Below are 14,428 nucleotides of genomic sequence, written 5' to 3'. Positions count from 1 at the left end.
TTTAGTAGAGACGGGGTTTCCCCATGTTGGCCAGGATGGTCTCTATCTCCTGACCTCATGATCCGCCTGCCTCAGCCTCCCAAAGTGCTAGGATTACAGGCGTGAGCCACCACGCCCAGCGCCAGGTACTATTCTAAGAGCTATACATACAGGCTGGGTGCAGTGGCTCATGCCTGTAATCCCAGCACTTTGGGAGGCCGAGGTAGGTGTATCACCTGAGGTTAGGAGTTCCAGACCAGCCTAGCTAACATGGTGAAAACCCGTTTCTGCTAAAAATACAAAAAAATTAGCCGGGCATGGTGGCGTGTGCCTGTAATCCCAGCTACTCGGGAAGGTAAGGAAGGAGAATCACTTGAACCCCGGGGGGGCGGAGGTTGTGGTGAGCCAAGATCATGCCATTGTACTCCAGCTTGGCCAACAAGAGAGAAACTCCATCTCAAAAAACAAAAACAAAACTAAGAGTTATGCATACAACAATGCATCTAATCCTTTTAACAGTATGTGGAAAGTATTATTATTCCCATTTTACAGACAATGAACTGAGGCCCAGAGATTAAGTGCGTTGCCCAGGCTCACATAACAATGACAATATCCATGACAACAAACTTTTTCACCACTTTACACCACATACATATCCATAAATACACAACAAAACAAAAACAAACTAAAAATAGCAACAATAAGACTAGAACAAAAACAGAGACTAAAATGATACTTTTACAGATAGAGTGCTTCCAACAGCAACAGCCCCTTTCCCCATCCTATAAATTCAATGTCAGCATCCCCGCCTGACTACAAACCTCACTGAGCAAATATATCATCTGCACAATCATCCTTACATCCCCTACTCCTAAAATAAGGCTACATACACACACACACACACACACACACACACACACACCCTCTCACAATAATGTTACAGATACTTGGAAAAGAGAACAAAGAATGAAACACATTTCAAAAGAAGAAATCCCATGACTTCATAACCTATTGTGTGAATATAGTTGAGAAAAGAGATTAAACAAATCAAAAATAATCCCCAAGTTTCTAATTTAGAAGACTTAGGGTTAGCAGAAATAAAAATATATGTCCATAAAAAAGCCTATATACAAATATTGCTAGCAATCTTATTCATAATAGCCAAAAACTGGAAATAATTCAATTATCAATCAACAGGTGAACAGATAAACAAACAGTGATATATCCAAACACTGGACTATTACTAAGCAACAAAAAGAAATGACCTACTGAAATACACAACATAAATATCACAGCTATTATGCCAAGAGAAAGAAGCCAAACACAAAATTGCATACTGTATAATTCCATTTCTATGAAACTCTAGAAAAGACTAATCTCATTTATAGCAATAGAAATCACATCAGAGGCCTGGTGTGGTGGCTCATGCCTGTAATCCCAGCACCTTGGGAGGCTGAGGCGGGTGGATTGCCTGAGCTCAGGAGTTCAAGACCAGCCTGGGCAACACAGTGAAACCCCGTCTCCAACAAAATACGAAAAATTAGCCAGGCATGGCACCATGTGCCTATAATCCCAGCTACTTGGGAAGCTGAGGCAGGAGAATTGCTTGAACCCAGGAGGCGGAGGTTGCAGTGAGCGAAGACTGTGCTACTCCAGCCTAGGTGACACAGTGAGACTCCATCTCCAAAAAAAGAAAGAAGAAATAAATCACATCAGTGGCTGCACAGCAATAAAACTGAAAAGAGGCAGCAAAGGGGCCTAGGAAATTTTGGGGGAAATAAAAATTACTCTATTATTAAAGTGATCGTTACAGCCACTGATCTGTATATTAAAAATTTGTGAAATTACTGCAAATAAATTATAGCTTGGTAAAACTGATTGAAAAAACATTATGGGCCAGGCACAGTGGCTCATGCCTGTAATCTCAACAGTTTGGGAGGCCGAGGCAGGCAGATCACTTGAGGTCAGGAGTTTGAGACCTGCCTGGGCAACATGGCGAAACCCCATCTCTACAAAAATTAGCCAGGCGTGGTAATGCACTCCTGTAGTCCCAGCTACTTGGGAGGCTGAGGTGAGAGGATAGCTTGAGCCCCAGAGACAGATGTTGGGGTGAGCTGAGATTGCGTCACTGCACTCCAGCCTGGGGGACACAGCAAGACCCTGTGTCAAAAACAAAACACAAAACAAACAAACAAAAAAAAACCTTATGGCCAGGTGCAGTGGCACACACCTGTAATACTGCCACTTTGGGAGGCTGAGGCAGGAGTATCACTTGAGTTCAGGAGTTTGAGACCAGCCTAGGCAATACGGCAAGGCTAGGGAAGGATCAAGTCTGACTCATTTCTGTATCCTGCCACAGTATCTAGAAAATTTCTACAAAAAATCAAAACGTTAGTCAGGAATGAATGGCAGCAAGCTCCTGCAGTCCCAGCTATTTGGGAGGCTGAGGCAGGAGGATCACTTACGCCCAAGAGTTCGAGGCTGCAGCACATGCCACTGCACTCCAGCAGCCTGGGTGACAGGGCCAGACTCTACCTCAGAAACAAAACTAAGCAAAACATGTTATTAACATTGAAATAGGTAGGTGAACAAGGGGAACCTTTTGCAAAAGATTAAGAAGCTGAGTTCAATTTAGATATGTTCACCCCAATGTGTCTTCAAAAAGAGTAAGATATCTCAGTTGGACATTGTGGCTCACGCCTGTAATCCCAGCACTTTGGGAGGCCAAGGCAAGTGGATTGCTTGAGCCCAGGAGTTCAAAACCAGCCTGGGGAACATGATGAAACTCCATCTCTACAAAAAATACAAAAATTAGCCAGGTGTAATGGTGAGCACCTGTAGTCCCAGGTACTAGGGAGGCTGAGGTGGGAGGATCACCTGAACTTGGGGAGGTCAAGGTTGTAGTGAGTCATGATTGTGTCCCTGTACTCCAGCCTGGGCAACAGTGAGATTCTGTCTCAAAGAAACACAGAAATAAAAATAAAAATAAAAAAAAGATTATCTCAGTCAGGCAATTGGGTATAAAGGATGGAGTTGGGGAGGAAGCAGGAAGAGAGAGACAGACAGAAAAGCACTGTGTTGAAAGACACCTACTATTAAAAGCAGTCGGAAAGAACAACCAGTAAAATACAAATTTTAAGAAGAAAGTCAGACATGGTGTCTCATGCCTGTAATCCCAGCACTTTGGGAGGCCAAAGCAGAAGAATGGCTTAAGGCCAGGAGTTCAAGACCAGCCTGCGCAACACAGCAAGTCCTCATTCCTATATGTGCCTGTAGTCAGTCCTAGTTCCTCAGGAGGCTGAGATGGGAAGATCACTTGAGCCCAGCAGTTCAAGGCTGAAGTGAGCTATGATGGCACCACTACACTCCTGCCTGGGCAAAGGAGCAAGACGCTGTATCTAAAAAAAAAAGAACTGTTAAGAGGTACTAGGAATGTTCTCTATCTTATTCTTAGTGGTGGTTACATGAACATATACATCTGTAAAAATTCAACAGGCTTACACTTCATATTTATGCACTTTGCTGCATTAATTATACCTCAATTCAACAGTTTAAAAAAAAGAAAAATGGCTAAGCATGGTAGCTCACACCTGTAATGCCAGCACTTTGGGAGGGTAAGGTGTGAGGATCACTTCAGCGCAGGAGTTCAAGACCAGCCTAGGTAACATGGAGAAACCTTGTTGCTACAAAAATTAGCTGGCCATGGCAGTATATGCCAGTTGTCTCCCAGCTACTCAGTTGGGGGGCTGGGGGTGGGTAGTGGACTCCTGTGGTCTCAGCTACTTGGGAACCTGAGGTGGGAGGACTGCTTGAGCCAGGGAGGTCAACCAAGGCTACAGTGAGCCATGGTTGTGCCACTGCACTCCAGCCTAGGCAAAATAGTGAGATCATGTCTCGAAAAAGAAAAAAGAAAAGAAAAAAGATATGGCCCAAAAGTACCTTTTCGGCTTCATTTTGCCAGACATCCATCCCAAATCACATAAATAACCTATAGCCACAAATGATCAGTTATCACCCTCTTCAATATTGATCATTCATGCTCTCAGGTATGTAATACCCTTTGCACTTTTATTTTTTTTCAAGACCCCCATATAAAATCTCACTCCCTCAGGAATCACTACTCCTAAACACCCCTTAACTCTATCTGTATAAGAGCTAAATAAATGGTTCTCAATCGGGTGATTTTGCTGCCTAGGGGACATTTGGTAATAACTGAAACATTTTTTGATCATCACAACCGGGGGTGATGCTACTGGCATCTAATGGGTAAAAGCCAGTGATGGTGCAAAATATCCTATAATGCATAGCACAGATCCCCACACAATGAATTATCCTAGCCAAAATGTCAATACTACCACAGTTGGGAAACCCTGCATTACACTATTGTATGTATTTACTTCCAAGCCTGTATCCCTACTAAACTACAAAATGGGAGGGATCAATTCTTACTCTTTGCTGTATACTGGTGCAGTATCTAGAAAATAACGCATCAAAAAAATTATTAATAAATACAGATGTGTCATTACTGAACCTATTTTAATAACCACACTGCCTAGAATGCTGCACTCAAAAAATACAAAAAATACGTGTGTCATTGCTGAATCTTACTTTGATATGAAAGCTACATAACTTACTGGCTACACTTACTGGTGTCTTTTTTTTTCTGAGATGGAGTCTCGCTCTGTCTCCCAGGCTGGAATACAAAGGTTCGATCTCAGCTCACTGCAAACTCCGCCTCCCAGGTTCAAGCAATTCTCCTACCTCCTCCTTCTGAATGGCTGGGATTACAGGTGAGAGCCACCATACCCAGCTAATTTTTGCATTTTTAGTAGAGACGGGGTTTCACCGTGTTGGCCAGGCTGGTCTCAAACTCCTGACTTCAGGTGATCTACCCACCTCAGCCTCCCAAAATGCTGGGATTACAGGCATGAGCCACCACGCCTGGCCTAAACTTGTGGTCTTTAAAAGCAAATTCCATCAATCACTATTCTGACTTGGTGTTTTCATAGTACATACCAACAAATTACAAATTATAACTATGTGAGTATCTCAAAAGAGTATTAAATTGAAATTGATTTCCAAATTTACTGCAACATGAGTAAACCAACTGGCTTAATGACTGTGTTCCAAAAGGATTTTTAAAAGGACACTGTTTTGTCAGGGCACTGTGGCTCACGCCTGTAATCCCAGCACTCTGTAATCCCAGCACTGTGTAATACACAGGCCAAGGCGGGTATATCACCTGAGGTCACGAGTTTGAGACCAGCCTGACCAACATGGTGAAACCCCATATCTACTAAACATACATATATATATATAATATATATACACACACGCGCGCGCACGCACACACAAAAATAAGCTGGGCCTGGTGGCACATGCCCGTAATCTCAGCTACTTGGGAGGCTGAGGCAGGAGGAATTGCTTGAACCTGGGAGATGGAGTTTGTGGTGAGCCAAGATCATGCCATTGCACTCCAGCCTGGGCAACAAGAGCGAAACTCCATCTCAAAAAAAAGGACGCTGTTTCAAAAATTTTTTGAACACAACTCATAGTGCCATCTGAATAAAATCGAGTAAAATAATGGATACTAAAATCCAGGCTATTTCACCTAACTTTAATAAAAGTTATGTTAAAATATAGAATGGTAGTGTACTTTAACATATTGTCAAAAAATTAAACAGTTTTTACTTACCTATTTATTTATTTAGACACAGGGTCTCACTGTTGCTCAAGCTGGAATGCAGTAGCACTATCATGGCTCATTGCAACTCCATCCTTTTACGTTCCAGCAATCCTCCTGCCTCAGTGTCCTGAGTAGCTGGGACCACAGGCACATGCCACCATACTTGGCTAATTTTTTATTTTTAGTAGAGATGAGGCCTTACTATGTTGCCCAGGCTGATCTTGAATCCTTGGGCTCAAGCAATCCCCTTGTCTCAGCCTCCCGAAGTGCTCGGATTACAGGCAGAAGATACCATACCCAGCCGAAAGTTTTTATATCATAGTTATTTTACTTATTTTAGCAAATATTTCATGCCAGGTGTGGTGGCTCATGCCTGTAATCCTGACACGTTGGAAGACTGAGCTGGGTGGATCACTTGAGTCCAGCAATCCAAGACCAGCCTGGGCAACATGGTGAAGCCCTGTCTCTATTAAAATACAAAAAATTAGCTGGGTGTGGTAGCACAGGCCTGTGGCTACTTGTGGGGCTGAGGCAGGAGGATCACCTGAGCCCAGGAGATCAAGGATGCAGTGAGCTGTGACCCTACCACTGCACTCCAGTTTGGAGTCTTACAACAGGTTCTTAAAAGAGTAGGACCCTGTCTCAAAAACAAAACAAAACAAAAAAAATCTCCCCCCCACACACAGAGAAATATTTCATATCTCAACACTGTTTTATTTTTTACATGCCCAGCCAACTTTTTTATTCTTGATTAAAGATTAATGGCATTATTTTATAGAAGTAGACATTCACACATAAAACAGAAAAATACTTTGTCACTACCTAAACTGAAGATAAAATGATCTTTTAATTACTCCATTTTCAAATTATTTGTTCTTTTCTAGAGAATTAAAAAATCATTATCTCTAATAACTACATGTCAAAGCAAAGAATCTAGGCCAGGCATGGTGACTCACACCTGTAATCCCAGCACTTTGGGAGGCTGAGATATGAGGACTGCTTCGGTGCAGGAGGTCAGGGCTACAGTGAGCTGTGATTGTGCCACTACACTCCAGACTGGGTCAAGACCTTGTCTCAAAAGAAACACAAAAAACAAAAAACAATCTGAAAGTGAGCACATTATATTGCTCCTCTGGGACTCAGAACTCTATTCTAGTAAATAAAACCAACTGAAATACCATACTCCTATCATGTAATGAGCCCTATAAAACACCATCATTATCTACCATTTATGCAGTAGGAGATTACTTAAATACTATATATTAAATAAAACAACATACACCATACAAAGTTTCTGTACAACAATGAAGAGCAAAGTTTCCTCACCAAGTACAGTCAAAGATATGGATGCTTTTGGCAAAGAGACAAAGCTTTTCCAATTTTCAGTAACACTAAATTCCCCAAGTCTAAAAACGGAAAAACCTTGACCTTGTTTAGTAATGCTGTTCATCAACTTTTTCTGAAACCTCTTTCTCAGTCTCAATGGGAATAAATTGTAACAAATCAATCCAAAATACAAACTAGAAGTTTATAACTACTACCATGAGTGAATTGAAAACATCAACTAAAACATAAATGCAATGGTTAGACATAACACATTGCAGCACACTGATTTATTTATTTATTTATTTATTTTGAGACAGAATCTTGCCCTGTCACCCAGGCTGGAGTACAATGGCATGATCTCAGCTCACTGCAACCTCCACCTCCCAGGTTCAAGCGATTCTCCTGCCTCAGCCTCCCTAGTAGCTGGGATTGCAGGTGCCTGCCTGCCACCACGCACAGCTAATTTTTTTTTTTTTGAGAGTAAGTCTCACTGTCTCGATCTCTTGACCTTGTGATCCGCCCACCTCGGCCTCCGTTCTAGGATTACAGGTGTAAGCCACCGTGCAGGGCCTAACTTTTTTGTATTTTTAGTAGAGACAGGGTTTCAGCATGTTGGCCAGGCTGGTTTTGAACTCTTGACCTCAAGTGATCCACCCACGTCGGCCTCCCAAAGTGCTAGGATTACAGACGTGAGCCATCATGCCTGGCCTGGTATTTTTTAAGTGCATTTTATATACTTAATTAGTCACATAATAATTTTATGAACAGACATATTTCAATTTAATTAAATTAAATCTATGTATGTCCCCAAATAAAATAAAAATAAAAGATATTTTCTTAATATCCTCCAAATAAAAAGTTTTCAGCCAGGCACGGTGGCTCACACCTGTAATCCCAGCACTTTGGGAGGCTGAGGCAGGCAGATTGCTTGAGCTCAGGAGTTCGAGACCAGCGTTGGCAATGTGACCAAACCTCATCTCTACAAAAAATACAAAGAAATTAGTCAGGTATGGTGGCGCATGCCTGCAGTCCCAGCTACGTGGTAGGCTGAGGTGAAAGGTCACCGGCCCGGGAAGTCGAGGCTGCAGTGAGCCATGATCATGCCACTGGACTCTAGCATAGGGAAGGGGAGTGAGATCGTCTTAAAAAAATAAACAGATAAAAAATAAAAAGTCTTCTTTTTTTTAAAATTCTGCAATTCGTGAGAAACTGCGCTCACACATAGAGTGTGACATTAGATATCTCATAATACATGTTCCTTAATACAAAAACCTCAGAAGTTACCATGATTACCCAAAACTACTGATACCCTGCCCAGGATCTTTGAGGCAAAGTCCTTGCTATCTCCCAAGCTTTGAAACCCAGGAAAGGTAAATATACCCAATATGACCACTAAATGGACTACAGATCAATCAGTAGAGATTGAAGGAGAGTTGTTGAAAGAAAAAGGAAAAAGCAAAAATTGAAACAAGCATACTTCAGAGACAGAAGATTAGAAGTAAAAGGGATGAGGTAAAAAAAAGAAATTTTAGGCCAGGCACAGTGGCTCACGCTTATAATTCCAGCACTTTGGGAGGCCAAACAGTGGCCTCCCACTGTTATAACAGTGTAACCAGGTACCCAGAACATACAAAAATGTGGCAAACTGCTGAGCGCAGTAGCTTACACCTGTAATACAAGCACTTTGGGAGGCCAAGGCAAGAGGATCACTTAAGCTCAGGAATTTGAGACCATCCTGGACAACATAGCGAGACCCTGTCTATACAAAATTTTTTTCAAAAATTAGCCAGGTGTGGTGGTGCACACCTGTAGTCCCAGTTACTCAGGAGGCTGAGGTGGGAGGATCCTTTGAGCCAGGAGGTACAGGCCGCAGTGAGCTATGATCACACCACTGCATTCCAGCCTGGGCAACAGAGCAAGACCCTGGCATAAAAAAAAAAAAAAAAAAAAAAAAAAAGAGGCAAACAAAAGTTTCCCATAATAATGTTTACCCTTACTTTATGCACCATACTGACACTCCCCATCACTTTTTAAAATTGTTATTGTGACTCACTAAATTGAATTTACAAGCCATTAATGGATCACAAACTAAAGTTTGAAAGCACTGGCTTAGAGGAACTAAAAATAATAGGAAAGTCTTTGTCTTCCTATGAATATCTAGCTTGAGAAAACTATTCAGAAGGTGGAATTCTCCCAGGGCTGATATACTGTCTTATCTGGCACAAAATAATCACTTAAAGTTTGTTGAACTAATACATTTTGGAATGTAAGGCACTTTCAAGGTAAGGACACATCTACAAAAGATACCTAAATAAAACCACTTAGAAGAACATGGGTACTCTGAATCCCTTCAAAGCCAAGGATGGTAAAAAAAAGCTCCAGAAGGTAGAAGAGGGATATCAAATTTTTCTTAAATAAACAAATTAAGTACTGGAAAAGAAATGTTGTTTCTTTCTTTTTTTTTTTTTTGAGACGGAGTTTTGTTCTTGTCTCCCAGGCTGGAGCACAATGGCGTGATCTCGCCTCACTGCAACCTCCGCCTGGTTCAAGTGATTCTCCTGCCTTAGCCTCCCAAGTAGCTGGGATTACAGGCGCCTGCTACCACACCCAGCTAATTTCTGTGTTTTCAGTAGAGATGGGGTGTTTCACCACATTGGCCAGGATGGTCTCGAACTCCTGACTCCTGACCTCAAGCAATCCGCCCTCCTCAGCCTCCCAAAGTGCTGGGATTACAAGCCTGAGCCAGCCTATAATGTTTTGTAACGCTCAGCCTGAAATGTCATTTCTTAAGACAGGCTTTATATCCAACAAAGGAAAAAGAAAATCTGTGATAAATTAAAAACTCCCATCAGAGGTGGGCACAGTGGCTCCTGTCTATTTTTTGTCTAATTTTTGTACAGACAGGGTTTTACCATGTTGGCCAGGCTGGTTTTGAACTCTTGACCTCAGGTGATCCACCCACTCTGGCCTCCCAAAGTGCTGGAATCACAGGCTTGAGCCACCATGCTGGCTTTTGTTTTGTTTTTAGACAGTCTCACTCTGTCGCCCAGGCTAGAGTGCAGTGGCATGATCACAACTCACTGCGGCCTCCATCTTCTGGGCTCAAGCAATCCTCCCACCTCAGCCTCCCAGGCAGTTACAACAATCATGCACCATCACACCCCACTAATATTTTCATTTTTTATTTTTTGGAGACAGGGTCTCACTATGTTGCCCAGGCTGGCCTCAAACTCCTCGGCTCAAGTGATCCTCCTGCCTCAGCCCCCAGCATGCTGGGATTATAGGCATACACCACCACGCCCAGCCCCTGCTAACTACAAAAAAATTTTTTTTGTAGAGACAGGGTCATGCTATGTTGCCCAGGCTGCTCTTGAACTCCTGGCCTCAAGCAATCCTCCCACCTCAGCCTCCCAAAGTGCTGGGATTACAGGCCTGAGCCACTTCGCCCAGCCCAGAAATAATACTTTTTTAAAGAGATTCGTTCATATATGATCCTCATCCAAACATCAGCCCTCAACTAATGTGTACCAAAAATGCTCCTCATTTATAAAAGATTAAATTAGTATGACTGCAATTAGTTATTATAATAAAGACCACTGAAAACAAAACAGAGATACAAATGAAAAAATTAAGTGATTTTAATACACAAATAAGCCAAATGCAAAACACAGAATTTATTTCCAGGTGAAAGACATGAAAGACAGATTAATCTCAACTCTAATTTCAATGCCAACAATTGACCCCTAGGTAACTTCTGGATTTACTAAATATTCATGTCTACTAAGAACTGGCAAATTATTAAAATAAATCATACTCATGGTTAGTTATGAGCATCCAGTCTTTCCAGTATCCTGTTAACTAATGAGTTGCTTTCTTATTGTTAAAATGGCATCGTAACATGGGCCCAAATATCATATATATACCTTGTTATACAGAAAGCTTATTTTATATCACCACTCATTCAATTACCTGCCATATCCGCACGTCTCCCAAAATCGACATTATAAAAAATACAATAATTATTTTCTATTCAGTGCACTCATATTTTTGATTCTGTACATTGCTGTATTTCTTTAAAACCTCTGAGTTTAAATTTGTTTGCAATACTATCCTTTAGTTTGGAAGCAATGTTTTGTTACTGTCAAGATAATCTTAGACTATTAAAAGCCTTTAAATTCAGCTGATTCTCAGAAATTCTTCCACCTATAAAACATGAGAATTATAACCAAATTAACAAATCAGATATCAGAATGCCAAAAATTAAGTCATTAAAAGAGAATCCAGTGAAAGAGCCAGTTGTGAAAGAACAGGAAGTGATTTACACTGCCATTTTGTAGATGAACTATTTAGAAACATAAGAAGTGCCATACTAATCTGGAATCAACTCAGACTAACAGCTCTCAGCATTTTATTTCTGACAGTGGCATCAGAGGTCATCTGAAATAACCCTCAGGCGATTTTTCCTTAATAATGTATTTAATCGATCATGAACATATTTTTCCACTTTTAGGCAACATTTCTACCAGCTCTGGAAAAGAGAGGTTTTTTTTTTTTTTTTTCAGTTGTCCTAAAGAGTACTCCTTAATTATAGCATGCTGAAATGTAGCAAGTAAATAGTTAACCTACACCCTGTGTAAATCCTTTAAGTTTGGTAGCCTCTATTGATAAATCCTCTCTGCCTACAACTTTCCAAGGTAAAAGCAGTCACTCTTTTTTTTTTTTTTTGAGATGGAGTCTCGCTCTGTCGCCCAGGCTGGAGTGCAGTGGCCGGATCTCAGCTCACTGCAAGCTCCGCCTCCCGCGTTTACACCATTCTCCTGCCTCAGCCTCCCGAGTAGCTGGGACTACAGGCGCCCGCCACCTCGCCTAGCTAGTTTTTTGTATTTTTTTAGTAGAGACGGGGTTTCACCGTATTAGCCAGGATGGTCTCAATCTCCTGACCTCGTGATCCGCCCGTCTCGGCCTCCCAAAGTGCTGGGATTACAGGCTTGAGCCACCGCGCCCCGGCAAAAAGCAGTCACTCTTTACTGAGCAGTATGCTTCGATCAACACATGCTAGTATATATGAATTAATTACCAACAAGCCATAATACGGAGAATTAGACTTCCTGGCATAACTTGCCATAATGGAGAAAACTCTACATATCAACAACATGCAGCTTTGTCCCATGAAATAAATACTCAAGTGAATAGTGTTATTTCAGTTCAATGAATTGAGATGATCATTAAAAGGCAACAAAGAAAGCAAAGAGAATTCCGTCTTCTGAGAAAAAAAATAATAAAACTTATTTAACATACCATGTCTCCTACATCAAAATCATGATATAAAATGACAGAAACTAAGTTAGTGCCTGGCCCTACTACTAACATCTTCAAATCCCTATCTTAAAACAGGTTTCAAAATGCAACAAACACACCAAAAAAGCTCTATTGGACAACACTTAATGACAACATAAAATGCAGATGGCATTTGGAAGTATTTAAAAAATAAGTCACTAAGTAGAGCTGAAAACACTAAATACACCAAAGACAACTCATTATTGTACACATTTTAGTCGTCTTCTTCACTTTGGGAAAAAATAATTTAATTCTATTAACAGTCATATGTGGAATATTTTAAAATCACATAACCAGTATTTACTAAACACTTAAAAAGAAAAAAATGTATCATCAGTACATGGAGACTTGAAAACTACTCTGGTCACAAAAAGCACTTGGCAGCACATTTCCAGAATGTTTAAATTTTTATTTCTACTCAACTAAGAACAAAACCAACAAGTACTACTGTAAATCAGATAAAATGATCTGCTTTCAGACAAATGATAGGTAGCAAAAGAAGTGAAAAAATGACTGACTACAGAAAATAGATCACAGAATAATTAGGCAGATTAATAAGAACAAAGCAACAGCTGCAGAAAGGTTTGTAACCCAACCATTTTCAAAAAATTCCAATTTCAATATTATACAAAACAGTATTAACCCTAAAAATTCGCAGCTTAGGGAGAAATGCCCATCAGACAGGCTGTCTGTATGTAATAATTGTTAATAATTTTTTTTTTTTGAGACGGAGTCTCGCTCTGTCGCCCAGGCTGGAGTGCAGTGGCACCATCTCGCCCCACTGCAACCTCCGCCTCCCGGGTTCAAGCGATTCTCCTGCCTCAGCCTCCCGAGTAGCTGGGACTAAAGGCGCCCGCCACCACGCCCAGCTAATTTTTTTGGTTTTTTTAGTAGAGACGGGGTTTCACCGTGTTAGCCAGGATGGTCTCGATCTCCTGACCTCGTGATCCGCCCGCCTAGGCCTCCCAAAGTGCTGGGATTACAGGCGTGAGCCACCGCGCCTGGCCAATAATTCTTCATGAACTACAAAAGTCATAGAAAAAGAAAAGGGAAATGAGGATGAGGAGGTACAAAATTATTTTATTGAATTCTAACTAAAATCCAACCTGCTCACAAAAAAATGTCAACCCAGACATCTCTCAAAATGAGAGACACCAAAACTGTTCTAACAGAAGAGGGGTCCCTCTCGAGAGGCCATATCCCCCAACAATAACACCAGGAGCAGATACACTTCCCATGGACAGATCTCAGGGGAAGAGTATTAAAACGGTACTGTCATCGATTCAAAACCAAAAGAAAAAGAGTAACCTTTTCAAGGGAAGCGCCATTACTTCCCTCTCCTGCTTCCCCTCCCTTCTGTGTATACATCAGTCTGTGTATGAAGAAACTGCCTTGGACTTCTGCAGCATTGCAGTAGACTAGAGGATGGGGAAGGGGGAAGGGTAGGGGGAGAGAAACGCTTCCATCACCCCTACAGAAGAGGAGTATAGATTTCCCGTGCTAGGGGGTGGAATCCACCCAGCAAGCCACTCAGAGCAGTCTCCCTTCCCAAGAATACACAGACACTACAAAGGAGAAGAAGCGGGAGGAGCAGTGGCACCAGAGGGGAAAGGGACCTCGCGCCTTTAAACCGGGGTGCACATCAAGCCAGTCTCCCTGTGAGAGCCACACCTTCCTCCAAACATCCCCCTTCCAACACCCCTTCCGGTGACCCTCAGGAAAAAGGAATGGAATTGCTCTCGCCCCTTAAACCGGGAGGGCGCCCAGCTCACCAGCTTCTTCACCCCACCCACAGAATCACAGACCCTCCTTGTCTCCCTCCCCCACCCCACCCCCACATTCCGTCTTCCACACACAGGCCCGAGTGGGCCGAATTTCCCCGCCCCCCTTCATATCTCCCTTTCCCAAAGCAGAGGTGCCCTTACCCTTTCGCCGACAGGTCTGGGGCGGAGCAGGCAGGCGCAGCCCCCGGCAGCGCTCTGGTAGCCGCTACCCTGGAGGGTGAGGAGTGAGGAGGAGGAGGGGGCCCGGCGACAGACCGCCGCCCCCCCCCCACAAGAGCCCCAGCGAGCCGCCCAGCCCAAGCTCTGCAACAAGGGG

At 42.3% G+C, this 14,428-nt stretch overlaps 1 protein-coding gene across 1 annotated transcript in view; it reads right to left on the bottom strand.

The window, feature by feature from the left end:
- Positions 1-14,322, bottom strand: part of TAOK1 (TAO kinase 1) — a 160,944-nt gene extending 146,622 nt beyond the window's left edge. Inside the window, exon 1 of the mRNA XM_011940874.1 lies at positions 14,254-14,322. The gene's annotated coding sequence lies outside the window, so the exon portion shown is untranslated. The remainder of the gene's footprint in view (positions 1-14,253) is intronic.
- Between the last annotated feature and the right edge of the window lie 106 nt (positions 14,323-14,428).

This window comes from Colobus angolensis, unplaced genomic scaffold (genome assembly GCF_000951035.1).
Source record: "Colobus angolensis palliatus isolate OR3802 unplaced genomic scaffold, Cang.pa_1.0 Scaffold193, whole genome shotgun sequence".
Classification (NCBI taxonomy): Eukaryota; Metazoa; Chordata; class Mammalia; order Primates; family Cercopithecidae; genus Colobus; species Colobus angolensis.
Note: the sequence above shows the minus strand (reverse complement) of the source record. Positions and strands in the feature narration are given on the sequence as shown.